This window comes from Copadichromis virginalis, linkage group LG5 (assembly GCF_057382275.1).
Source record: "Copadichromis virginalis isolate Kocher_CV1m ecotype Utaka linkage group LG5, C_Virginalis_male_GT1.1, whole genome shotgun sequence".
In the NCBI taxonomy this organism is placed as follows: domain Eukaryota; kingdom Metazoa; phylum Chordata; class Actinopteri; order Cichliformes; family Cichlidae; genus Copadichromis; species Copadichromis virginalis.
Genome location: NC_140622.1, coordinates 16,053,757 through 16,080,785, shown reverse-complemented (window position 1 = coordinate 16,080,785; position 27,029 = coordinate 16,053,757). Strand labels below are relative to the sequence as shown.

The following is a 27,029-nucleotide window of genomic DNA, read 5'->3' as shown; positions in this document are numbered from 1 at the left end:
ATTAAATATAATTAAATTGAACTAAAGTCATTTCTTTATATTTTACCAAGAAAATGGGGAATTGGTGCAGCGATTCACTGAAACTTGTGCAAACATACATGGAAATAAAGTATATAGGGTGAAAACTGAGTTTTTAACAGTTTGCATGAGCTTGAAAGTCAACATTTATTCTTAAATATAGCACAAACTTTCCCAGAAGAGCTTTTTTGTCATTGCTTTATGTAATGTCCTGATCCATGCTGAACCTCCTCCATATATACTGATGATCATTTGAACCAAAAACTGTAATTCAGGACTCCATCAGACCTGTTGCCACTGACTTTCAGTGCAGTTCCTGTGTAATTTCCCCCATTTCCCTTCCTTAAGAATAGCTTCTTGGCAGCCACCCTTCCACTGAGACTATTTCTGATGAGGCTTCAGCAAACAGTACATAGAAAAATTGAAGGTCCAGCTGCATCTTTCAGGTCCTGTGTGAGATCTTTGTTGGATTTTGTAATTTTCTTTCTCAAGAACATGACTTTCAGATACCATCATCTGCTGTAAATAGCTTTTTAGGTCAGCCACTTCTTCTTTTGTCCTCCACTTGTCCAGTGTTGTCAGTTTTTTAAAGGACATGCTACACACCATGCTGAGATGTGCCAAGTTTTCAGCTAATAACTCTATGAAAATCACCTTGCTGGTGCAAAAATACTATTTTATGCCTGTCAAACTGTGTTATCTTTGGTATTTTTCATATAATCGGCTAAAGAAATGGGAACAAATTACATGCTTTTGTGACAGGTTGCTAGTAACAAAGTGCCTAAAGACAATTTAAGATTGCTGCTTTGCTAAGTCGTCTGCTATGTGTAGTTACAAGACTTGCTCATCCTTTGAGTTATGATCTTTTCTTATGCTTGAATGATTCATAGGTCAGTGTTAAGTGACTTAAAAAAACAAACAAAATTCTCTGAAAATGGTCAGATACAAGAACTGCAGCCAACTTGCAAGGAACAACTTTAAAAGACCTTGCTCAAGACTGCTTTAAAAACATTACAGGAAACTCTGGCTCCTTGGAAGCAAAATATAAAAAAAATGAATGGTGACTCAAGACTTTTGCACAGTTTTGCATTTCTTTTTAGATTTTTATTAAGTAGATATAAATATTGATTTACAGAGCCTGCCACTACATAATTACCTACAACTGAGAAGGAGGAAATACAGAAAGCCAGATAATTAACAGTGTACGAACATAATAGTTCATAATTACAATTCAATTAAAAACGTGAAAAAAATAGTTTTGCACGTGTGGAAGCTAAGCTTGGCCAAATTATGAATGTAATGTAAAGGTCTCCCCAGCCTTCACATTATAAAGCAGTGGAAGCCCTCTATGGGTTTGTTTGGGTACTGCAGCATCAGCAGGGACAGCGGCGGCAGAGCGCCTCCTCCCTCCCTCCCTCCCTCCCTCTCTCCCTCCTACTCCTGGAGCCGGAGCTGCATTCCTCTCCTCTCCGCTCCATTCACACGCAGGGAGCCGCCGGAGAGAGAGCAGACCCGCTCTGTGACCAGTGTGGAAATGTCCACAAGTTTTGGAATTTAAAACCATGGCGAGGATATCTACCCCAAGGATCACTTGAACCTGTAAGTACCGCGAAAACTCTGGAGCAGGGCTCTTTTCGCGTGGAAGGAGCAGTTTTTGGTGGAAATATTGCGCTTACATTCCCCCCCTTCTGTATTGACACCGTGTGGTGAGTTTGGGGTTGTGTTTCGTCTCTTTTCCCCAACGTCTTCCCAGCTCGCGCTGTGTGGTTTCTCCACGAGTTTGCCGGGGAGAAAGGTGGAGGCTTGTGGCTCCGACCAAAGGCAGCCGTGGAAAGCCGTGCGGACGGAGGACCTGTAGAGAGATATCTACTTATTTAGGTGTGCGCTGGTGTGTGTAGACTTGCGTTTCTGTGTTGCGCTGTGTTGAATGTGCGCCCCGGTGTGACCACCAGCCGGATTGGAAACACAGAAGCGCACACACAGACACACACAAACTGTTAAAACTGCGGATATTTTGAGCTCGCGCGCCGCTTTAGCTAACTCTATTACTCTATTGCCTCGCGCTGAACACCTGGTGCTTTGAGAGAAAAAAGGGGATGGTTGCGGGGTTTTTTTTAAGTATCCGCGGGTTTTGGTGCAGTGTGTTGAGTTTTTCTCTGCTTGAAGCACGGCTGTTGAATTAAAAATAAGAGTTTTTGGGAGAATGGGAAAAGGAGGAGGGGGGGAAGCAAACTACCGGCACCGGGCTAACGCGGACCAGCTCGCAGCCTAATCTGGCTCAGAGTGCGCCGGGCGGTTGCATTGCCTCGGAGGAGGAATGCCACCACCATACATAATTACAGGTATTCAAGGAGCTGACACTCACTGTCGCCTGGGTAAATAATCGGGGGGAGTCTGAAGAGTCTGCCTGGCCTTAAACGTTTTATTATTATTTTTTTTAATGTTATTTATTTATTGTTTTTTTTATGTTTGACTGCCCCGGCTTTAATAAATGGACCTAAGGGAGGAGTTGTGTTAGATTTCTCTAGGGAACAAGGTAGTACCCCCCCACCCTTCTAAAAAATAAACAAATAAATAAAGCGATTCCCGTATTAGCTTTAAAATAATTAGAAATTGTATGTCGGCGTGATGTGATTGGGCCATTAATCTGCAAACCAGTTTGTGGCAATTTGCGAGCTTTGTTATTCGACGGCAATTGAATTCCTCTCTTCTGAGCAGGGATGGAGTGGTGAGGGCTGTCTGTGGGTGTGTTTGAGTGCGCATCGGTTGTCAGCTATTGAAAATGCTCTCATTGCTCTATCGGATTCTCCTCAGTTCTATTTTTTAATCAAATCCTGGTTAACCAAATTAGTCTACCCACCCCGACCCCCGCACGCAGCATGAATTCATTTGGAGCCCGTTTTAAACATGCATTCATGAATCATATTAGATGAGTAAAGGCTTAGAGATAATTTGAACCTTTTTTCGGGGTGGTGGGGTGCAAGACTGGGGGTTAATGAGAAAAGTCACATCTGTGTTCCTTAAATATTTGCGCGTGGGTGTATCATCTGCACATCGTGGCACCCGTCGGACGATTTTACTACATGTGGCACCCCCTGGACAGAGGCGGTTTGTGTGTGATGATGGCATAATTCTGTATTAGAGGTGGTGTGACCCTGTTTGGCCTGAGATAGGGGAAGCAACAGTTTGTTATTGACAGTTCAATGAAATGACATGCATTCACATGTAAATACTGTGGGATTTCAACCATGACATGAGTGTTTGTTTAAGAGGTGGTGCCTAGACACAAGGCTTTAAATCACTTAACCACAGGACCAGGGACATCTCACCAGCTGCACAACACAAGCATACTGAACATGTCAAAATCAAAACTGGCATTATTCACACCAGCGTGTGACTGACAGAGAGGAACCAAAGGCATCATTGACTTTTTTTGTGTGCAAACAATGACCTTTTTCTTATTTAGCAGCGACGGGGCTTGAAATGACAAAAAGCTCAGTGTAGTTCTCCTAGTGACAAAAAAAATCTTCAAGTGATTATGGATATAATAATATGCTCATGATTACACATGTGCATGTTTAGACATGCCCAAACAACTGCCTGTTTTGACCCTAATCTATGAGAAATGGGAGGATCTCACCTACGTGATTGTTTCTTTGTTGTTTCAAAAAGTCCCACTAGTCCAAATGTCATCTTGTACGGCATTAACATGAAAGCTGGCAACCCAGCCAGAAAATTACAAGCAATTTCCCTCAATCTTCCCTAATTATGATACAGATCTGCCCCACAATAGAGCAGCAGTGTCGTGAATTTTCAAAGTCTGCCCTGTCCAGTCTGCCTGCTGCCGTTTGCCGCTGTGAAGAGTAAATCTGTGATGTCCAAACTTTGGAATTCGAGCTGACATGTGCTCTTTGCACCCCTCTGGTCCGGCCTTTGTGTGGCTCCCCCCACGTCGCATTGCTCCGGACGTTTCAGTGAGCGGCATATTTAAGGTCTAATTAGATTGTAGATGGATGACGAAGCAGAGGGGTTGCGCTAAAGTGAGGACTGAATTGCATCTTGGCATGCTGTAAGACTGAGCTTGATATATTTTGCTTTACTGCTTATATTGATAGAGGATTTTAGAAAAGGAAATAAAAACAAGGATTTGAAATCAATTCCTGCAGACACACATGGGACTTTCTCAGCTGGAGTGAAAAACTACTTCACTGGGTTAAGGAAATTGTTTATATATGGGAAAGGACTTTCACAGTGTAACTGTATTCTTGAGGGTATGCTGCACTATGATTCATGGCTTTCATGCAGTGGGAAGATATATGCACTGTGTTTGCACTCACAGTTTTGTAGTCTGTGTGTTGCTACACTGCAGAATCCAGGTCCTTTTCCGGTGTTCCTCAATGTTTGACCAGTGTAACATCCTCAACTTTTAGGCATTTCCTACTCTCTGCCTCCACTTTTCTGCTGCTCTTCCTGGCTCCAGCCTCATGCTGCCACTCAGACTTCCTTTCCTAGTCCGTTCTTGCCACCGACACCCCCCAAATCGAACACTTTCCCTCTTCTCCAGCAAAGTTACACCTTGTCAGGTTGCATGCCGATTCTCCTCTCCTCTGGTCTCCCTTTTCCTCCTCCTCCTAGAGAGAGACTGGACTAGCAGGCCAGGCCAGGCTTCTCTGTCTGTTTCACAACTGGCTCCTCACTATGTTTCATTTACGAGATGGCTAGTCTTCATTGTTTGCCAGTGCCTGTCCATTGATGCCCCTTTGGCTCAGTGAAGAAGCGTTTACTACTAACTGAAACGGGATCCCCTCTTGAACTGAAACAGTGGTTATGTCAGAGAGTGTCACGTACACAGTAGTGTTAACTCTGCCCCACCCCCCCCATGTGTGACTGAGGGCTTTTTTGGCTCAGCGATGTTGTAATGCAATATCTGCTTTCATATCACAGCCGGTGGAGATGGCATGTTTTTATTACATGAGTTTTCATTTGTGTCAGTCTTGCTAAAGAGGTTAGGCAGAGAGGTATGTTGCCTGCTGGGTTCTGTTAAACTAGTGTTTATTTATTTATTTATTTATTTATTTCGTTGCACGTCTTGATCTTTTCTTCCTTCTTTGCTTCCGTCACGTCCTGCCCAGCCTCTCCGTCGGTCACCTCCCTATATCTCTTTCTGAGCCTTTCCCTTCCTGTCTTTCCATCAGTATTTTACTTAGGCTCTCCAGGGTTTCTGTGATGCCCTGAGGTGAGGAGCCACTCAGCAACAGCAATATTAAAAAGCACGAAAGAGGGTCCAGCAGTAGGGCTCTACCCGAAGGCCATGCTGTGCACACACACACACACTCACAGCTCTCATGGTGCTAACACCTATCCAGCCGACAAGCCTTAATATGAAATAAATTCACTCGCCAATACCTGGCGGGCCTGTCTTGACTGACTGCTCAAATAGGAATGACCTCCATTTGGCCCAAATAAGAAGCTGGGATTGAGAGTCAGTGGGCGGTGTTGAACTACAAAGTGCTGGTGCATTACGAATCATATCAAGAGGTGAGTTTGCAGGTGAGCCGGCAGCATAAACCCTCATCAGTGCCAATCAGAGGCAAATTTAAAGGTAGACTGAGCTATCTGCAAGCTTCATCAAAGTTTTTGCAAAAAAAAAGGGGGGGGGGGGGTGTGGGAGGGGGGTGATCAGGTGTGACAGCTTTATTTTGGTCTCGGGGAAACTGGCTGAACTAGAAAGGATGCATAAAGTGAGTGGTTGTGGAATTTAAATGAGGGCTCAGGCTGTACTGTTTGATGCTCTGACCATTAAAAACCCAAAATCCTTGTTGCATGCCTTACTATAGTATAGCTGATTCAATATGACCACTGTGAGCAGAGCAGAAATGTCTGCAGTCTGAAAATGGCTTTTTTCTTTCTTTGAGGAAGGCAGCTTTAGTTTCTCCGCCGTGCTCATCCAAGTGAACTGTCTGTTATGTATAATTAATTTTCTCCTCTCTCCCAGTTTATTTTTATCGCTCACTTTTAACTGTTTCTTCAAAGGACCCCTCCCCCGCTTCCGTCTTCCTCAGTGCCTGCTGAAAGTGACAGCTGCTCGGGTACAGGGATGCTTTTTGAAGCAGGCACTGAAAAGGCCACTCACTCAAGACAACTCGGAATAGAAAAATCTCTGCCGTTCTGACAGTATCAAAACCACTCCTGCTAATCTGGCTGCAAATTGAAAGAAGCTCCAGTGTTAGTCTGTGCTGCATGTTGGGGAACAGAGTTTACATGGCTCCCTTTATTGTTCAAAGATTTGTTGGTTGGTTTGCTTACAATGCAAGGCAGAGGGACAAGACTGACTTAAGTAGGGCAAGAAGAAATTTTGTCGTTCACTGTTATGTGCATACTCACATTTCTCGAGGACAATACTGCGATGAGTTTATTTTCCAAGAAAGTCAAATTGACAATCCCTCATTTCATTTGTGGGAAAGACTCATCCCAACCAAAGCGAACCAGTGTCATTGGCTGTATTTGACCCTTGACCCCCAGCATGTCACTACTTGGATTGAGTTACAGTCATTCCGAAGGTCCCAGCGATGCAGAATTAAGCTCGTTCCACTTCTGACCTAGTGGCCTTGTCTAGAATCCCACTACACCTGCAGCTAGTGGGCACAACCTCAGCATATGAGGCTTCCTACCTGGCAGGCTAATGCTCTTGTCAGCAGTCTGTCTTCCCCCATCAGACACTGACTCAGACGGGCAGCTTGGGTCTGATTGTTGCAGACGGACCAAAAAAAGGAAAAGAAAAAAGGTTTCTCTTGTTGCTTTTTCGCTTATAAAAAGAGAGCGAGTCTGGTATTGATCTGGAAATCATCATTCCTTCCTGTAATCTCATCTCATGTCATCTATATTGTTTAATAATTTTATTGATGAGGTGTGCATCTGACAGGTTGAGTTGCACTTAATATTTTCCTGGATTAGCATCTGTGAAGTGAGGCTTCCTAGAATCATAGTTATTGTTACTTAATGTGAATCTCAAATTTTTTTCTTTTTCTTTTATGAACAGTATGTTAGAACTGAGAATTAAGTCACAGACATAGAGGGTATCCCACATACCCCTAGTGTCTGCCTTCCTAAATTTACTCTTAGCAGGAACAACCAATTTCCCTAGTTTATAGGGCAAAATTCTAACCTTTGAATGGCTTCTATCTGGAGCCTGTCAGTATAAGTGGCAGAAATTGTGTCTTGCGGATGCTGAGATAGTCTCACTTTAGATGAGGGAGCCTACTGGTTGTTTACTGTGCTCACTAGAGTCTGTCTGCCTCTTCAGGCATGTTTGGCTTGTTAATGAGAACCACTGTGTGAGAGAGGAGGCAGTGCACTGTGGGTGTGTGCCTGTGCATGTATTTGCATTGAGATAAGCAGCACATCGTTGATGTGCACACTGTATCTTAACATATTTGTGCACGTGAAAGTGAAAAGACCTCTGGTTTAATGTAAGGTAACTCTCCACTGTTGTAAAGGAGATGAAATGGTGAAGAGTTTTCACTGGCATGTAGTTATTGAATGTTTTGATTAATGTAATGGTGCAGTAACTCATAATTGCGTACTTCTTTTTCATCCATCTCAGTCATAGTATCTGCTGTGTCGTTATTGCTGTCTTGCATCCTTCTACTTGCTTAACACACACACCCCTCCTGGTTTCTGTTGTGTTTACCAAGGGGAATCTTAAATAATTCAAATGGTCTGTACTCCCCAGCCATGTAAATAAGACCTAATAGAAGGAAGGCTTTTGAAAAGAGCCACATGGCTGTGGGCTAGCCTGTAAATCAGCTAGATGCCTGTCTGGGCTCTTTATTGTGTCTGTGTTGGGACTAGCAGTAACCTCCATGTTAGCGGAAGGACAACTCATTCCACAGAGGTCAGCAGTTTGGTGACTGTGCCCCCGAGGCAGCGGTGGGCATTGAAGAAATGTGTGCATATCCATGTAGGACACAGGTAAATGTACCCTCTCTCTAGTCCCTCAGTTGCGTTCAGGTTCAGGTTTGTGTGACACACACAGACACGCATGCTATGCCTCATAAACCATACACTCTGATGTCAGCACCTGCATGTGTGTTTACCAGATGGAGATAAGTGCTCATTTATTCATTTTGTTTACCAGTAATTTTTTCCCCTGAGTGCTTGGCACTCATTAGATGTCGGCTGGTGCTTTTGGCTAGCTTGGTGTGTGTGTGTGTGTGTGTTTGTCTGTGTGTGTGTTTGGAGAGGGCAGACTCTTTGCAGAAAACCAGTCAATCATGGGGACAGAGAAAAAAAGAAAAAAACATTTTGCTCTTTCAACATAACAGAAAAAGCAGTTAGCCTTCTTAAATCCGCTATGCTATCCCACTTCAGCTGCAAAAAGAAGGGTAGGTTTTGAGTAGCTTTAGCCTAAATCACTTTGGAGCGCTTCCCAGCTTCTCACCTCTCCACGTTTAACTCCCAGTAGCCAATTTTCTAAAACAGGGCCAAGTGGGACCTGTCAGGTTTTGGGACAAGCTCAATTTTTTTAAGCTATGGTTAAAAGCAGTATTGCTTCTCTTGAAACTCTAGCCCAGATGAAAAATGATTTCTGTTAAAACAGCACTCCAAAAGAACCACTGAAATTATTTTTAAAAGAAAACTGGAACATAAATAAAAGTGCAAACCTTTTACAGTAAATAGCCCTGTTTGTAGTTGAAACCAGGCCACTTACTCCACACGCCTAATCACAATGTTATGTGTCTGTCTAAGAAATGGTTTCCCGATATTCATGTCCCTGTGCTTATGGTGAAGTTGACTTGTCACATAGAAAATGTAGCCTGAAACTCCTCTTAAAATGGTGAAGAAGCAGCATAGAATATCCTACACCTCCTCCTTCTTCACTCCTTTTTTATTTCCACAGCCTCTTTGTCAGCTTTCTTTGTACCCTTCACAAAGGGTTAAAGAGGGAGAAGTGATGAGTAGCCCACTGAGTCTGGCCTCTATTGTATGTTGGGATTGTGCCACTGCATAGCATGTCGACTATAGACACATGTACATGGGACTTTTCTGATTTCACAGGGACTACGGTTACCCCGTAATACGACGCTCACCTGCTGCAGAGTTATGCAGATATGAGACACGTGTATTTTATGAGCTCACTCAGTGGAAAAATGTTGTTTTCATATTTTTCTTTTGCATAGTATTTTTCACTTTTGAACTATACTGTACCCGAAGCTTGATGCACACTGTGCACCTTAGATCACGTTCCTAGCATTTCACAGCTTCAGAGGAAAGTTTTCGGGATGCTGCAGAAATACTTTGTTTTGCTTCTCTTCTGTCAGTGGAACCATGTGCTTGAGGACTATAAAATCTCATTCCCCTCTCTTTTCTACCTTACATACCTTGTTAAGGAGAAAACCACAGACAGCATGGTGTGCAGAACACTGGTGACTGCTCAGTCCAATTCTTTTAGCAGACCTGTGTTGCCTCCATGTAATAACGGCACAAATCCTGGGGGTTCTTTTAAGTTGTCTCTCTGTCCTCGACCACCTGCAGAGAAAAAGCAAACCGACAGGGGCACACTGGGAATAAGTGCTCCAGGCCAGACAATGGCGGACCGCCAGGAAGGGGGTGGGGTGCAGGTTGTAGCCAGAAATAGAAGAAGAGCAGGAGGAGGAGCAGGGCTCCAAACTTTGAGGAGGGGTGGGAAAAGAGAGGTCAAATGTTACAATGATCTGTACTTTGAAGGTGGAGTAGAGCCATGGAGGTTTTATTGCCAGTGCTCTGTTGTTGCTTTTTGCCCATTCTGGGGTGAACCTCTGGTCTGCTACTGCATTATGGGGAGGGGCATATAGATGGGTCTGGATGTGAGCCACACATTGCTATCCCATGATGTCTTCAGTTGCGCTTGGTCACCTCTGACCTCTTCTTCCAGCAGTTGTTGCATTGGTCAGCAGCTTGCCTGGCCCCACATAAAGAGGCGTAGAGTAGCAAGGAACATCTTTGCTTCAGTGAGTCTGTTTTTTTTCAGCTTCTAGATTTTCTAGGCTGGATAATGAGGCAGAGCATGTGACGAAACAGCCAGCAAACACGAAGGAATGCATCAGCGATACCATTCCGTTTCAAATGAAATGGGGTGTGGAGCTTGTGCCTGGTGATGTGCTTGAGCTGGGAGGAGTTGCTTCCTTTCACTCAGTCTTTTCTCTCGAGACTGTCCTCCCTCTGCCTCACCAAGATTTCCTTGGTTTCCATTGCATGTGAAGGAATGCGGCTGTTCTGGTTGATCAGCTCAGCTCTTCATTGTTTTCAGAGTGTGACCTTGTTTGGTTCTCGGGATCAGCTTGACATGGCCTCTGGTGCACTTGCAGACGTACTCTGCGTGTCCTCTGACACATGACAAATCGTATTTGTCTAACTGGCACTTCAGGCAATACCAAATGTTAGCTCAAAAACAATGGAATGACCAATAACCAAAACCAGTGGTTACATTTAAAATGGACATGTCTGAAATTTGTAGCTTTTTCCAAACCCAAGTTATCATCAAGTTGGAGCATCTTTTAGTCACTGGCACACATCTCATGAAGACATTTTAAGGAACAAGCTGTTTTTAGTTTTTCTTTCTTTCTTTTTTTTCAGTTAGACACACCTCATTCTCCCCTCAACAATCACTGCCGCAGTGAAACTTGGCCACAGCACAGACACATTTTCAAAAGTAACCCATCTCCCAGTCTGCTTGTAGCTGCATCAACATAAAAGTGTTTAGATTTGTGAAAGGGCGGGATATTAAGAATCTGAACAAAACAACGCCAGAGCCTGCACCTCGGCCAGAAAGAGCTGAGGGAAAAGAATAAGACAGCCGAGGAATAAGGGAGGGAACTTGGCAGCGCTAACTAACTCGGAACAGCAACAAGACAGCTCGCACCGAAAAATACTAAATAATATTGCTGCAGTGAGCAGCTTTTGTATTCAAAGCAGGGCAAGGAAGAGAAGAGAGTGGTGGGAAAGAAGGATGACAAAAAATAGAGAGGAGCTGATTCAAACTTTAATTAAAGTCTGAACACAGCACTGGAACAGCTGCTGTTGCTTGTGCCACCCCGCCACACTGGCTTTGCGGCTTTTTTTTTCTCTTCTTTTTTCTATTCGGAAGCCAAACAGATGTTATGAGGGGGTGGTGACTTTATCGGACGAAAGGGTTTGTTTTCAGGGAAGAGGAGGAAATTAAACTCTCCCACTGTTAGAACAGTGCTTTTAGTAAATCATTGTGGACACTGTGCACAGCAGTGGTAACTATGACCGTCTGATATCTTATCTCACGCATTATATTATGGTCCTTTCAGACGAGCGTTAAACTGACTCTTTTAAATGAAGAAAATTTTGTATTTAGAAAGTGTCATGTTCGATTTTCTTTTTTTTGTTTAAAGGTGATTGTGGCAGTTTATTGTCATATAGACATTATTACGTCTGTCACGTCATCCGCTGAATTTGCCAGCTATATTCAGCGGAGCCATATGTTAAACTTTCAGGTGCTATTCACACCAGCCATCACTGTGTAGAGTATCAGCCCGCCCCCCACCCCGTGTGATCCAGATGTCTGTCATCATCAGTGTGGTAAAATCCCATTTGGTTGGGCTCGCTCACCTCCCTTATCGGCGTCTGTCTCTCCATCTCCATCTCTCTCCCTCTTTCTCTTTCTGTCACTCTTCTATGGAGGACGTGATGAAAATGGCTGTTTAATCATGCAGAGAGGTCAACCAATCAAAGGGCCTAGGCCGGGTGATTTAAAGGCCTATTCAGAGCACAGCTGGAGGGAGAGAGAAAGGGGGGGTGAGAGGAAGAACGAGAGAGCTACAGAGAGAGATGGGCTGGGGTTTGATTGCTGTATGCCACAGGCCAGCTCTCATCCACTTACCTCTGGTCTCATTTCACTAATAATTGTCCCTGATAGATTGATGTTATAGACAGGAGATTAGTGAATGGAGTAGGTAGAGGGCAGATAGGCAAAAAGATGCCGCAATGGCAAGCCGACCTGTCTGTTTGGAGAGTCGCGTACACGCCAAACAGCAGAGGAGACCCCTGTTTTCCTTCAATTAACGGCTTCCACTCTTGCTACCGAGCGTACCCGTTTCACACAGATACACAGTTTGAAGACGAGGCAGTTCTCACCTGAATGTCCATGGGTGAGAGTGACAGATGGTTGGGAGGAGCAGGGGAAGTGAAGACAGACAGAAGTGTTGATTGTGTCCGGTCTTTAAGCCTCGTTTCCACACTCACGCCCTCAACTGCCCCGGTATCAAGTTTATGGTACAGGTACTGATATGCACAGTTAATTCATGTTTCACCATTTATTGTTAACATCCATCATTGCTGTCCACATAAGATACATTAAAGCTAAACATATTTTTTCTTTTAGGAGTTTAACAGTATTAAATTTCATGTTGTTAAAGTACAGTAAGCCTCTTCCTGTAGTGTAACCTTTTGCCTGCCCAGCGCAAGAATATTGTGTGTGTTTGTGTTCACAGTGGATTCACAAAGAAAGATTGAAAGGAATTTCCCCTGGTCCTGACAGGGGTATTGCCTGATCAACTTTATTGAATCAAGAGTATTGACTTCAGCTTCTGTTCTCATGTCATCCTGACATGACAATTTTCCACAAGGTGTCCGGTGAAGCTAAATGTTTCAAAGGGACGTCAGTCACTCCTGCCCTGTTTTAATGCTTGTCTCCCTTCAGTGTGTGCACTTGTGTCTGTCACTGTTATTACATTTTTTGTTTCCAGTGAGTTGAGGACTGCTGAGCTGGTCAGTAGGCTCACATTAACTTTATTATGTGTCTAATTATACAGAGCTGATATTTGGCTGCTTCCACTGCAGTTAAATTAACAACCTGCTAAGTAAATTTTTGTTTTTGGTTCAGTTTGTGTGCTCTGATGCATGATGCTGTCTGCTTCTGCTTTGAAAGTTTCCAAACACTGCACAACTCAGTGCTGCAAAGACACAAATGAGAGCTACAGCGGCCCCGGTTCTTTTTCTAGTTCTTTGCAAAGCTGCAAAAATATGCAGTAATAGGATGATCTCTGCTCACTCGACACGCAAGTTGTCAGAGAGAAAGAATGTAAAGAGAAAACAATGAGAAGTGTTGACATGACTCTTTAAATCATGCTTTGGTGGTGAATGTACAAAACTATGGCGCAACCTGCACGTGACACATGCTTCTGCAGAAATGTGACTGTGTCATGTGACACAGATAAGAACAGCTGTGGTTTGGGCCATGTAAGTCAGTAACGTATGTCAATGCAAGGGATTAAAGATGTTTCAGCATGTCAGAATACCATACTAAAACACAGTATTCCACCAATGCAATTCTTTCAGAGCTTCATCGCACTTTGTTTAATGAGGGCAGATTCACTTGTTCAAATTTATGGAACCAGATCCCAGATATATAAGATTAGCATCTATAGACCTAAGAATGAATTCAATGTAGGGAATCCACAAGGCGAATTGCCAAGTATAAATCAAATTTGAGTTCTTCGCTTGCATTAGCACTAGAATGTCTGATGAGAGGCTGATGAAGCAGCGCTCTCGACACTCCAGTACTCAAATCAAGAATCGATTAATCACAGTGCGTAAAATGTCAGAAAATGGTTGATCGAAGTGATAATTTTCTGGAGCCCAAGGTTGAAAGCAGTGGTTGGTTGCTTCGTCTTAAACCGCTGTTTGAAAAAGATCCTAAATTTAGTGTGACACCAAATGGGCAGATGCAGAAAGTAATTTCATTTGAAAAAGCTGGAGTCTGTCCATTGGCCACTCAGCTGTGATTTAGAGCTTCCTTTTCTTTGTCTTCTGTGGAATCTCTTAAGGACAGAGAAGGTTTGGGGACAAGTTTTCACATCTGCATCGCAGCTGCAATGTTGGGCTGCAGGGATTTTGTTACTCCGTGCTCACCGTGTCTCTGCTTGTGTTTCTGATATAGCCAATAGTATTTGTGGAGTACCACTCCAGCAGATAGGTGGCCTCTTGCTCTCTCTCTTTCTCTCTCTTTCTCTCCCTCTTTTTCTCTCCTTTACACACTCTCTCTCTCTCCCTCTCCCTCCCTTCCCTTCTCTATGACCTTGCGTTGGCGTGTGCTGATGAGCGCTGAGTGGATACACTCATGAGTGGTGTGTGTGGATGTGTGTGAGGGGCTAGAGAAACTGTAGGAGCTCCATTTGTTGTGTAAATGCAAGCCGCTAATTGACTGCCGGGCACGCAGCCTCTCCTTCAGAGGCTGAACCCTGCCCTCCGTCGGGACCCTGGGATCCTGCCAGGGGAATGTTTGCCCCCTCTCTCTCTCTCTCACTCACACACACACAGACAGACACACACTCACACACACACACACAGACACACAGACACACATCCGCACACGCTCCCAACAGTCTCCCTTTCTCTCTTTTCCTCTGCTGGAGCAGGCCTGGCACAGGGCCAGAGTGAGGATGGGCACAGCGCAGGCCTCTCTGTTCTCTTGCTGTCTGTCTCTGTGTCGAGCTCTCTTAATGAAAATATACACTGCATTTTCACATAATAACATGTGCTGTTTTTGAGCACACTCCTTATTTCCATTTTTTAAATGGTCAACCGTCTCCTTATATCATATGATACTAGCTACATTTGATATTTGTTTTTTCAAAGAAGCAGAATATGGGAAATCTTTATGAATAGGTAAAGTCTCACTGGCATTAGTTACACAGACTTAATGCCACAGGAAGATGAAGAAATTCTCACTATGCTATGCTTTAATTTAAGGCTTAGATTTTCTTTTGTTGTTCAATTAGGGCTGAAACCACTGGCCATGGTAGCCATATCAGTGTTAGCCTCAGTGGTAAGCCGGTATGAGACATCTAGCCCAACTGCTGGCTGGCTAGCAGCCCAGATGTCACTTACCCCCCCCGCACACACACACGCACACGCAGAGGTTTCTGTGTCGCGCTGGCTGAATTTATAGCCTATAGGTTCAGGTCATTCTCTTTTTACCTCTGTCCTCATGTTTGTTTGTTTTTGCCTGTCCCAGTCTATGTAGATGCATTTTTGTACATCCACAGACTTTATTCAGCTAAAAAAAAACTGAACTATGCTTACCAGAGTTTTTTGTGCTTAAAGGATTTTCAGTGGTACACATATGCTTCATGTTTTTAGTGAATTGGCTTTCTGCTGCGGTTTCCATGTGTCCACAAGTCTCTAAATATCTGAAGCTAGAAAGTTGTCCCGTACACTAGCTTATTTCTGGTTGCAGTTCCTACATAATGACACAAGAAAAGTTTGAGGTGTGTGTTGTGCCCTTGTACCTAATGTTAGACATTCAGTGCTTGGTATATGTAAAGGGATGTGTGCTGGAACCCAGGCAGGAGGCCAGATTGTTACAAAATTACAATGCTAAAATGGAAAAAATGCATGCTTACGCACACAGACAGAACAGAAAGACCTTCCATGTTCAGGTTTTCCCACCTTAGTCCATTGTTCTGTAGCGGTAAACATTTAGGAACACAGAGAGGAACAGACAAACAATAACCTGACACACTCTCCCATAACACTCTGTTTAGACTGCAAACACAAAGGAGTAAGTGAGTGTGTATTTGTGTGTACACACTCCAAGCTGCAATCCCTAGAAATAAATAAATAAATAAAAGGCGAAGTGCAGTGCAGGGCCCTGTGACTAAAAATGGGACATTGCTGAATTTACGCCATTAACATCCACATGAAAGCATCCAAATGTCAAGAATGTGACTTTCTATTCCTGGTAATTCAGAAATGCTTAGAATGCAGTAAATTGGCAGCACGAGCTAAATGAAGTCAGTCCAGTCGGTAACCTTGGTTTAATGCTCGTCCATGTTCAGTTTGTTTGATGTGATCTTCACACCCCAGCATTTGATAACGGTATTCGTGAGAGAGATACTTGACTTTAAAAACAGGCCTGTGCTTAAATGTGTTATTTTAGGCTTATTTATTTTGGTGACTGTGAATTACACACAAAGAGACAAAAGGAAGGATTTCACATCAAGCTTAACCACTTGTGCTCTAGAGACATCAACAATAGGATTAGCTGGCCTGCTAAATAACCAAGGCCCAGGCCCAAGCCTATTATACTGCCACAAGTTCTTTTTTTTAAATGTTTGTTAATATAGTCACCTGTTATTCCCGTATAATGAGTTGCTTTTGCACAAACCACTTTACTGACAGCAACTGAAATATGTTCATGTTTTTTGGACACATTATGGCACTTTGGGTTTTTTTTTGTTTTGCTAGAAGTGACTGATAAATCAGCCTTGGTCACATATTTGATTAAATGCCTGCACTTTGCAGAGAGTGTATTGTGCCACAAAGGGTATATCTCAGACCTGCTGACAGATCTCTTGTTTTTGTTTAGATTTTAGGACATGATGAATTGAGTCTGTGGTGCTGTTAGTCACAGTGTTGCCCAACAAGTTTGAATCGGGAGAGCAAGAATTTCTAGTTTTTAAAAGTGTGAACAAAAGCAGACAGGAAGATTATTTCACTGCCTAGGAAGTTTCTCACCTTTTTACAGCAAATGTATCTCTTGTTTTAATCCCCACTATAATCTCCACCTTTGATATGCGAACATATAAACTGCTAATAAAACGTACTGAAGCACAAAGACTGTGTGTAAAAGTGAAAGAGAGAAATGATACAGTGGCTGGCAGATTTAATGACGAAATAAAAAGAGGAAGTAAATCTAAAATATGCACTAAGCACAAGAAAAAAGTAAACAGTAGTGGGAAAAAGTTGTAGAGGAAGGGAAAGAGCAAATTGTGCTTCCTCCCTTCTAGCTATATTAGTAGCACTGTAGCCAGACAGTGTTGAATCTGAGTCAGCAAGAGCTGAACTGGGGCCCTACCCTATAGCCCCAGGGTTGCTAGTAACAGACACACACACACACGCAGACTCACTCAGGCACAGTGTCAGACCTGTCGCCCTATTCTCCTCAGCCCTCCAGCTCTAGCCCTAACTATAGCTGTTCAGCCAACCACTCTTAATTAGTAGCTGCTGCTGCCGCCTGCCCTGCCCCGGCGCCACTGTGGTGAAGCCCCAGCCCCACATCTGTGTGCGTGTGTATGTGTGTGGTGGGTTTCAGTACGTGTTTACTCTGTACATCAGCTGCAGTGATGTCTGCATGTCCTCTTAGCAGCGTGCGTTCATCCTTTGTGATATTGCAGGTGGAACAGGAAGCGCTGCACAGAGAATACTTAATGCTGTATTTGCTCAGCAGACAATGTGGTTATGTGCATGATATTGTTTCGCCACGTGCTTGTCTCTAAAGTCTTTTTAAACGATTCATTCAACTCATGTTGGTACACAAGGGAGCTGCTTCAGAAAAACAGTCATCAGAGGAAAACTCAAATTCTTTCTTAGTAATGCGTCTCAGAGATCACAAGTGCAGAAGAGTAGGTGTGCTTTGAGAGCCTAAAGAGTCTCAGACTGTCAGGAAAATCTATATTTCCCCCATTTCCAATGTTGTGGGAGCTCAGTAGCTGTAACTGCTCAGTGCACATTTTGAGAGATGGGTGTAGAATCTTGTTTCACTAGTGTCCTTGCTGAGGTTTATGCCTGTCAAGAGACAGCCAAGTGTGTGTGTATGCTGTGTGTATTTACTGCTTCAATACGTGTCTGTACTTAAACAACCACAGGAGACAAAAGGCACACTTAAACAGAGAATCTGTTATACTGCAGTTAAAAAGACTGGACTGCATAGCACTATAGACGCTGCACTCTCCCTGTCCATGTTCTCAAATACCTTCACCCTCCCTCTTCCTCATGTGTCCTGTCAAATTCATGATATGAAGTGACACAGAAGGTCTCATCTAAGCTGTGGATCAGACTGACATATTTCTCCCAGAGGACCCACCCCAGTACAAATGCATAGCTGGAATAACTTTGCCAGCCAGCTACCACAGCCACTGGCCTGCTAATCAAGACCATATGAGAGAGAGAGTAAAGAGCAGCTTAGCTTGGTGCAGGAAGCACACACAGCTGGAACCCCCCCTCCCCGTTTTACGCTCACTGCACTCGCATTCATATCTGTTCTTGGAGAATCTTAAGCCACAGCCCAGCATAACAATGACCCACATTAGTGGCATTGCTTCCTCTCAGGCAGGATCTGGGCCATGCAGAGCCATGCTTGCTGGATGAACACCTCAAGCATCGCCAGCAATCAACATTTATTCACACACAACCACCATAGTCCATACATTGATGGATGACTTTAAAATCCAATGTGAAGCGAGAGATTTGGTTGTGTGCTCAGCCAGCAGCTTGTAAAATAAATGCTCACAGCATGTAGCCCCAGTTGAGGCTTTTCAGGAATTCTGTCATTTGACAGTACGGCTTTTAAGAGTGTATTGGTGGTGGTCAAAGCAGTTGTGGTCACTCTACATAATCTGTCAATGTCTTTTACTTCATTTTTTTTTATCCCTTCTCCTCCTTTTTCAGTGAATCAGCTTACAGAGAAGCATCATGTTCCAGTGTAGTTGTTAAGCCCCATATGCAGCTGCACAATATCCCTTCTTTAGTGACAGACTGATTTGTGTGACTACCCAGTTATCAGATCAAAATAAAGACTGCTGGACTGAGATTTAAACCTCCTACATGCCCTTTGCAAATGCAACAAACCACTGACTAGTCCTCAAAACTACACAGCACCTAAAAGTTTGTGCTATTTTTTTTCTTTGCAGGGATAAATAACCACCTAAGTGAAAACTGTTATGGTTTTTGTTTGCGTACTCCTTGGTTCTTCAGGCAGGAATAATCTTGTTTTAACTCCCCCACCCCCCCAAAAGTAAGTTGTCTGTATTTTGAGTAAGATTTTGATTTGCATTTAAGATGCTAATGTAGCCTTTCGGGTGAGCAGAAATGGCTCGAGTGTGCCGGTACTTTGTTTTGTCCCAGTTATTCATTAGGCTTTAATAATTGCTGCCTTGTGCTTCATACAAACACAGCCTGGAGAATTACATTCACTCTGTTCCTCTCCTTGGAAAGGTCAGGGCATATGGTGAGACACCTCTCACACATTCACAGTTCATGCATCACTTCTCATAGAAAATGTGCTTTCTCGTGGACAGTTGAGCTGTAAACCTGACGTTTGTGTGTCTGTGTGTGAGTTTAAGGAATGCGTTGAAATTCAAATGAAGCATGGGGGGGTTGAGACTTGATATTCACACGGGAGAGAAGCGGGGATCTTCTGATGACTCTCTCCTCCTCTCTGCTTGGGTATTGTGGGTTGAGGTCATGAGCACCGCTCTGGTGGCAGGTTCTTGTCGTTGTGTAACCGTTAACCTTTCCCCCTTGTGAAATCGCATGAGTTTTAACAAGCTATAACACATCATACTAGCCATCCTTCAGCACATCAAGGAAAGGGTCCGCTGACCTGGAGAGGAAAGTGGATTGGAGTGTGGTGACGGAGACCGGCTTAGTGCTGAATCCCATTATCAAACAGTGTTTGTCAAATAGCGGGTCAAGGCCCACTTGTACCAAAGACAAATTAGGTTGTGGTTTAATTCCAGAGCTTTGAGGAGCTAATTTTGCCCTGTTTAAAGTCAAGAGAACAAGAGGTTGCTTGTATCAAGTCTTTTCAGACACTGGACTTGAGATAAAGCTTGATCTCAGCTGCTTTGCTGGAGAGAACAGATGGAAAAAAGCTGTTAATATTTAAAAAGCCTGTTAAAATATAGCTTTATTTTGCTTTAGTGCCGTAGTCTCCAGGTCGAGTAGTGGATTGGTCGGTCGATATATGGTGGCAGTTATGCAGATTTGTTTTTCATTTTTCCTGATAGCAGTTGAAAAGTAGGTAAGATTTCAGTCTGTTAAATACAGCCCTACTTTGGCACTTTATTACTGCTAGCATGCCCATTTGTCCTTTCCTGCCATAAATTGTTGACACTAAAAGACCCCATGTCTGCACTCCATCCTTTTTGCATATATATTTTCCACTATGGCAAATATCCCAACATTTCTTGCTTCATTACCAGTGCCATCTACTTCACTTTGAAAAGGAGAGACCTAGCTTGCATAAATTCCCAAACAGTGTAGAATAACGGCAATCAAATAACGCCTCTGCCATATTTTCAGTCTGCTTTGAGTGGCTGAAATAAGTGCGGGATTGGAAAGTTATGACTGGCAGTTGGTCCCTGTGGGCCCATGGAACATGGCCGGTCATTTGCCTGGCCGGTACTGGTGTGATCTACTCGTACACAACAGCGAAGTGCCTGGCTGAGAATGCAGGAGAGGCGGTGGAGGAGTAGAGGCGGCATGGTATTTATTCAGTATGCAGGGTTGCAATATAAACAGAGGGGTGACTTAATTAGACTGTGGAAAATAACATTTAAACACATTCAAAGCCAGAGGGAGCTGAGGATTTCTCGTCTTCTGTGATTGTCCCCCCAATGAGGCTGCATCTATCATGTATTGTGGTATTCGAACCTGAGACTAAAATTGCCAATTTTATAATTTTCTCTTTAGGGAACACTGTGTGGGGATCTGTTAAGAGATGTTTTTTTCTCTTTTTTTTCTGAGAAGTGCGTGTGAAAGAGGCTTTAGACCTGTAGCATCCTGTCTTTCTACAAGTCACTGTCGCACCTTAGATTATTCATATCTAGCTCAGTGTTATGTTGAGCAAGACACTTATATATTTAGTCCCTCTTCTCTCCTGTCTTCCTTGCTCTCCTTGCCTCTTTGTCTCTAGCATTCCTCTCACTCATCACTCTTCCTCTCATCTTCCCCCGCTCCCACCAGTCTCTCCTTATCTCTTTTCCTCTGCGCTCAAATTTCTCTCTTTCCAACACATCTCCCTCTGTTTTTCTTTCTCTCCATCTCTGTTCTTATCCTCCTCCACACTTTCCTCCTCCTCTCCCCCATAGCACTACCTCGTCCTAGGTTCCGTTGCTATAACGATACTGACAAGCCCTTTGGACACAGTTTTGGCTTTCTGTCCCTCACCGGCCTTGCTGTCACTCACTGCATTTAGACACGGGAATGACAAATGTAAACTTAAAGACACACAAAGACTGTCGGACACCCACAAACTATGCACTCACACTCAGTTTACACTAGCAGCAGCTTTATTAATTTAGCTTTCTGCCAAGTTGAAAGACAGTCTCTGTAATATGACCTAATGAACGTGCGTTTGAGGTTGCTGTGTATATTGTCTTGTATTGAACCTCCCAGCCGCCCCCCCTTTCTCTGCCCTGGGACTGACATACAATGGCTGATGTTACTTGTCGTTCTGGACTGCCCGGTAGGTCCAGCTTTTCCATTTGGAATGACTCCAAGAAAAACCAGTCTTCTCTCATAATGCTCAGTTATGAAATGGAAATGTTGGAGTAAAGGCTGTAATTCCACTGAGACTGTAATGCTCAAAGTCTTAGCCTTGAGTATTAATATTTAATATATTTGCTTCCCCCTTAAGCTGAGAAAATTTGTTGTTAGATGTTTACATTGTTAGCATCAGAACAATGTGTGAAAATTAGGGTGAAATTTTCTTTATTAAGGAGAAGCTGCACACAGGTGGGTAAAAAGAAAAGAAATGTGTATATCTGTGTAGGCTGACTGGGTAATTTAGTTACGACGAATTTAATTATGACGAGCTACTCTTATTTGAAACCTATACTCACCTATTGAAACACTTGATTAAAACTCTGAAAAAGCAAGTGGAATCCTTGTGAAAGTTCTAACGTGGAGTATTGTTTTGGAGTACTTAGTTGAAGTTGAAGTGGTGTTGGCTGTAGCTATGTGACAGTTACTCGGTTGCCCACAAGCTAAGGATAAAAATTCCCTTTTAGCTAAACATGCACAGACTGCTCTCCTCTTATCTCCCTCCATTCCTCCTCGTTCCACCTCGCTAACTCTCTGAAAAGGTATCGTCAACTTCTCTCATCTCACTCCACTATCTCTCCTGCGTTTCTTATTTCCATCACCACACCTTTTCACTTCCACCATTTTTTTCCCCTCTCGTCTCCAGATCTGGTGATTACACATTTTATTCACTCAGCCTCTTTTCTCCATCATTAGGTATTTGTTCATTCTCTTTTCCGGCCCACTCTCTCATTCTTTTCACATAATTTTAGTTAGATGACATCATTAAATATGGTGCGATGGTTAAGTGAAGAAAGTGGAACTTCAAACATCTCATTACTGTACCTGCTGGAGTTCCTACTTCTGTTTGTATGCAAGCTATTAGTCACACATACCCACATGTACATACGCAAGCCTTCGTCTCTGTCTCTGTCGCCGCCTCTATAGTGAGGCAGTGATGCATGCAATGCTGTGTGTTGCGCTTCACCAGGAATACAGCATGTGCTGATGATCAGTGACAAGACAGGAAATCGTCCGAGCTCACAGGCCTCTATCCAAACATGCTCAGTGTCTGCTGGTTTGAATAAAACTACGCTCCTGGGCTAAAAATGGCTGGGGTAGATGCTCTTCCTTTGTTTCAGTTCCACAATAGGGCAACGTACGATAATTAGCATTAACCTCACATGATTCAGATGTAGCGGTGCCAAACAAAATGAACGAGTTCCTGGACAAGACGCTGTCTTTGTGAATCCCGTTGCACGTCTTCCTCTGGGCTGTGATGAGTTTGACCAGTCACTCTTCATTTTCATGCAAAACTTTATGCTACCGTGAGGACTTCTTTCCAGATCATATATTAATATGCAACAATTTTTTTCCCCCTGCTGTTGAGGAATCAAATCTTCATCCCCCCAGGCTGAGATCTGCATTAACTCTGTTGCCTTGTGACCAATCACAGGACATAAATTGGCTGAACACCATGTGACACAAGCCACACGCCTGTCTTGAGGCATTAAGAGCAGAGAAATAGCCATGCGGTCACAGCCAACAATATGGTTACTAATAGTACTCAACAGTATATATCCGGAAACGGTACGGCTTTAATGGACAAAGATGGATAAGGATGCTGTCTTGAGTCAATACTGAACCAGTCCAGACACACTGCGTATGCTTGCTTGTCTGCTGCCATTAAGACAAAGCAGAGCCATCTATTTGTATAAACTTGAATGCGTTGGATGTCGTTATGACTCAGTGGAGATGCAGAGCAGATGGTCAGTTTGCCTGTCTGTTTCAATAAAAACATATTGCAGGTGACGAGGCACCAGAAAAATCCACAGCTGATAAGATATGAGCTAGTTTGGACTTTTGTCAAGTCTTTGAAGCGCTAAGGTCATGTGTCAGTTTCTTTATGATGTAATCTCAAAACGGAAGATTACAAACGACTTTGGTTTTGACAGCTTTATCCAGATATGTACATTTTTTGTTATCATATCATGTAATCACCAAAAAACAAAGGTGCCACAGGTGTGATGAGGCAAAGGTGGATTAAATTAGTTTATAGGAGACGAGCAAAAGGCAGTGAGCTACGTTATCATGCTTATGAACAAATGAGTTTGTAGTTGATTAGCTGCTTTCCTTGTATTAGCTTGTGCTTACTGTGGAGAGTCCAAAAAGGGGAGGCTATTTTTATGACACCAGTAAAACAAAAGGAGACAGTGATTTTATTTTAATGCCTTTCTCCTTGAAGCGACTTCTCTTCTGCCGCTTACACCACTATCACCCGCTCTGTCCTCAGATCGTTAACAACAAGATTTATAGTGGTATGCATTTTTTTACAGCAATCAACACTCTGGCAAGTTTTTACAAAGGAGTTCAGCTCAGCCCTGCTCCAGCACTCAGTGTGTCAAAGGTCAGTCGAGCTCATAAAGAGAAGGTGTGAGGCAGAGAAATTGAAGAGAGTCGTTGCCATTGAGGACAGCATTGTTTGGTAATGGGCTGCTTTGGGCAGAGCAGTCTGCATTCTATTATGGTGACCTCAGCAGGCAGAAAATAAGCAGCGCCATGGAGGAATGTGCAGGCTTTGTTTTAAGAGGATCCCGTCTAAAGTCCAGACTCCATTGCGGTTTTGTTTTGTGAAAAGTGAAATACTGTTGTGGCTATATGCTATTCATTATCATTTCGTCAGTTTAGTACACTTATGTCCCATTTCACCCAGTTCGCTGACTGAACCGTTCCTTACCCGTGGTTTTATTACATCAGCACCTGCACATCCAGCCTAGAAAGCTGAAACACACTGCAAGTTGAGCATTTAAATTACAGGACTTGTGTTGTGTTTGGCCGTCATTATGAATTTTCTTTGAGCTCTGTGGCTATTCTGGTATAGGCCCCCTCGAAAAAAACCAACCAGAGATTTTTGTCAGCTGTCACTGGATATGGCTGATGAGCTTTAGTTGTTCACAGCTCGTTGTTCTTGATGCCACTGAGAGAAACGGATCACTCCATAAAATGACTACAGTGAACAATTAGCCATCTTTATTTTCGTCAGACATTTTCACATTGTACGTCAATGCAGGTATACCACATTGTTGGTGCGGAAGCTGTAATGCATGATTCACTGTATTAAAAATAACTTTATTGTTTGACAACTTGCCTGAGACAATCCAACTTTTGCCAACATGACCACGTGTGCTAATTAAAATGCAGTTGTACCTGACCAAATCAAGGTTTAGTGGCAAAACCTTAAGTGTATTATACTAAACGAGGGTGCGTGTTCTTTTGGCTATGACTTCAGTTTAATTCAAACCCTATGCTTTAAGCCATGAATGTTTAGGAAGGACTATAATTGTTTATGTTGTGAGGTAAAAGGTGAAAATATGTAGATGTACTAAATAAGTTAAAATATGTAAAAATCAAGTTGTCATTCCTAAGTGTGCAAACTTTGATTGCCAATTTTAATGTAAATTATAAAGTTTCCTGCCATGGCAGACATGGTGATATTGTGTAGCTTTTTGTTGATGATGAATTTATGTCATCTTCATTATTGTTGCTTTAAATCCATGTCAAACAGAAGCAGTATTAGGTTTATGCTTCAGACATAGCACAGGCTCAATGTGTGTTTGCTTTAGTGAGCTAGTGCTGAAATACTGTAGCCTCACTGTTACAGTTTCACTTTGACTCTTAGTAGGCACGCTCTGGCCTGACCTACATAGTGCCTACCTCTCCCACCTTCGTTCTCTCGCTCACACACACACACACACACACACACACACACACACACACACACACACACACACACACACACACACACACACACAAATAAATGCAGGATTTGTCATGGAAATAAAGACCCAGTCGCACAAACACAGTCGAGAGATTAAGAGAAAACCGCTAATCTGTTGCTGCTGCATCAGTGTGGTTGTGTGTCTGTGTGCTGCTTTTTGAAATGTGGGCAGGTTTTTTGTGATGCTGGGTTCAGCAGTGTTTCATTCTATCTTTGCAGCTAGAATGAAGGCCTTTGTTTCTGAAAGGAATTTCACCCCTGAGAGAAGAAACGGGGAGGAGGAACTGGGTTTCCTTGCTTGTGTTTTGAAATTTGGTGTTAAAGCAATTTGTATTTTGGTAGTGCTCATCTAAAAAGCTGGTGAATAGGCCAGGCATGAGAACTGCATGAGGAAATAAAAGGAGAGAGGCTGAGGGATGATTGGATGAAGGAAACAGGGGTGGATACAAAGGAGGAGACAAACCCAGGCTGTCTGCTCTTCATATGTTATTGTAATGACAAGGGCTGCATATTTGGAAGGCAGCCTGAGGCACTCAACCCTGCGTTCAAGAGCCAATTCAGATACAAGGTTCATAAACCATTCAGAACCCAGAGATGGTGGCGTTCATCTACCAGCCATCTCAGACTGCTCACAAATTACTTATAAAGGCTGTTGCATGACAAATTACTGGTGAGAGTTGATATTTAAAGTGTGGTGAATCACCTTTCGTATAGATAATCATACACACAAATGAATGGTATGTGTTTTTTGGGGTTTTTTTTCTGGGTGAAGAGATGAATTCAACTTGGAATCTTGTGCAAATTCCCTCTGCATTACAGTTTAGCTGACGTGGTGTTACTAATCAGAATCAGTGGCTTCAGGAGCTCGCATAACAGTTTAGACTTTCAAGTGTAAGTTGTTCATAATCGAATCTCACTGAAGTTTGTTTCTTTAAAATGGTACGTGTGTGAAAGTATGTAACCACATAAGAAAACAACCGACATCTGAAATTTACCCGCCAATCACAACAGCCCAGGAAGTGCTTTTTTTTTTTTTTTTAATTTATTTTTGATATATATATCATATGTCTATATACATGCATGTCCTGGTGAAGCTTTAAGGAACATTAAAATCAGCTTCTGTGCTTGTTTGAATGCTGTAAGCTAGGGGTGGGTGATATAAACGATATACGATAGAAACGATATAAATTTGGCCAACGATAGAGATTTTGACTATACTGCTCTATTGAGATAGCGCATGTTGATGATGTCATCAAGCTGCGCATGTTTTGGTCGAAAGCGTTACAGCGGCTACAACCATTATCATCTGCAAATTATGCCGGGCGACAGTCATAGCAAAGAGATGAAGCACTTTTGAAATATGGGGAAAGCCAAAAACTCCGCTTCACTTCCGTAACATTGATTCATTAATGTTGAAACTTCTCGCAGCTGTTCTATTCCCATGTTGTTGCAGTATATTAATTAACTCCGTTAAATTTAATAACTTCTGTTTTCATGGATGCCTGGTTGTTAAACTTAATTGTTACACCTGGTAAAGCAACAACGCTGATGATTTTATTAAAGATGAAAGAATTTAGACTGTTTTTAACTCTGTGTTCGTTTGACTTTGGGACCTGAAGAGGACGGAGTTTTGGACCCATATACTCCGCAAAGCTCCTCACTACGGCAGCCGTAATGCTCTGACAATCCATCAAAACATTTTTTAACAGATTTCTGCACGCCCAAATCGGTTCGAGGTCAGTAAGCACAACCAGAATTCATACATAAGGCACACTCGATTTTTGAGAAAATTAAAGGATTTTAAGTGTGCCTTATAGTGTGGAAAATACGTTATACAGAAGAAAATAATATATAGCGATATATATCGTTACCGCACGTGCTTCAAATTATATCACGATATGGATTTCAGGCCATATCGCCC

At 42.9% G+C, this 27,029-nt stretch overlaps 1 protein-coding gene across 1 annotated transcript in view; it reads left to right on the top strand.

Annotated features, from left to right (window-relative positions):
* The first annotated feature begins 1,513 nt into the window (after positions 1 to 1,513).
* The window catches only part of plxna1b (plexin A1b), a 182,495-nt gene continuing 156,979 nt past the window's right edge, over positions 1,514 to 27,029 (top strand). Inside the window, exon 1 of the mRNA XM_085456200.1 lies at positions 1,514 to 1,617. The gene's annotated coding sequence lies outside the window, so the exon portion shown is untranslated. The remainder of the gene's footprint in view (positions 1,618 to 27,029) is intronic.